The sequence below is a fragment of the Dipodomys spectabilis genome, unplaced genomic scaffold (genome assembly GCF_019054845.1).
Source record: "Dipodomys spectabilis isolate Male_0828 unplaced genomic scaffold, ASM1905484v1 ptg000105l, whole genome shotgun sequence".
Lineage (NCBI taxonomy): Eukaryota > Metazoa > Chordata > Mammalia > Rodentia > Heteromyidae > Dipodomys > Dipodomys spectabilis.
The window spans coordinates 3,185,329-3,186,612 of NW_024870782.1; the positions used below are offsets into that span (position 1 = coordinate 3,185,329).

General features: G+C 30.3%; 1 pseudogene; it reads left to right on the forward strand.

Moving 5' to 3' along the window:
• Window positions 1–854: 854 nt before the first annotated feature.
• LOC122114096 lies at window positions 855–948 on the forward strand (annotated as a pseudogene).
• The last annotated feature ends 336 nt before the right edge of the window (window positions 949–1,284 follow it).

The following is a 1,284-nucleotide window of genomic DNA, read 5'->3' on the forward strand; positions in this document are numbered from 1 at the left end:
TTGGTAGAGCTGGACCTAAAGCTTTAACATTTGTAGATTTACAGCCTAGAGACAAGAGGAAACACTGTGATTAAAACATTACCAATTTAAGGCCTAATATGGAGGAGAAACATATAGACTTCTCTTTTAACTATGAAAATATTTGGTGAATGAAAGGCAGTAGTGTAGATTGCTGCCTGGTAGTATGGTAGATTAGCCATGACATTAGGTAATCATACATATGAAAAAATTTTCACCTTCTTGGCTTTAGCTACTTTTGAAATGTTAGGTATAAAAAACAATTATATTTTGATAAAGTACCTTCAAGTCTAAACGATTCTAGTTTAACTGTTCATCTCTCTATGATCCCTTTTAACTAAGATTAGTTTTGTTCCAATAAGAAAATCTATGCTGTCAGGGTAAGATATTCTGGTTGGTCTGTTGCTACATGGAAGAAGAGTAAAGGGTCAGGTAGACATTTTTGCCAGTAAGACCTCATTTAGGAAATTTTAAGCTACAGAAGTTTAGAAGTAGCTCTTAAGCAAGGTTTAATTTGAATCCATTAGCTCCACAAAGCTAACTCAGTTGATAAATAATTACTTGTAAAGCCATCACCTTTGGACCTAGCTATAAAGACTTCAAAGTATGATCAAATTTAAAATGAAAAATACTTAAAATTGTCATTGACAAAAAATTGCAAATGTGAGCATTTGACCAAACAATATAAGTTTTTTCCAATCTACCCAGAATTTTAGAGAAGTAAGATAAATAGCATTTTTAGGAACAATAAGGTTTCCTAGTTACAAACAGTCAACCAAGGATATATGCCTGTATAAAGACTGCATCATTAACTACTTAAATTTACAGGATACTACATGCTTCAGCAGCACGTTTACCCAAATTACAATATAGAGATTAACATGGCACTTGCACAAGGATGATATGAAAATTTAAGTATTCCATATTTGTCATTCTTCAGATGCAAGAAATTAAAAACAGTTATTAAAAATTAATTACAAAAATACAAATGTAACAATAAATGTAATTCATTGAACTGAAAGTTGGTTTGACATCAGTGTACTAAATCCTCAACTTAGAAAAACCTTTACATAGCATAATCTTTACAAAACTTTTCAAATTAGATATCATTGTCATTTTATCCCAAAGAAATAAAATACTATAAGGACCTAGGAAAAAAAGGAATCTTAAACTGTTTCTATATGGAATGCTATCTGAAATAACACATTTAATCGTGAACCTATATATTATAAAACAATGTAGAATTCAAAGTATTATATCCAGGAA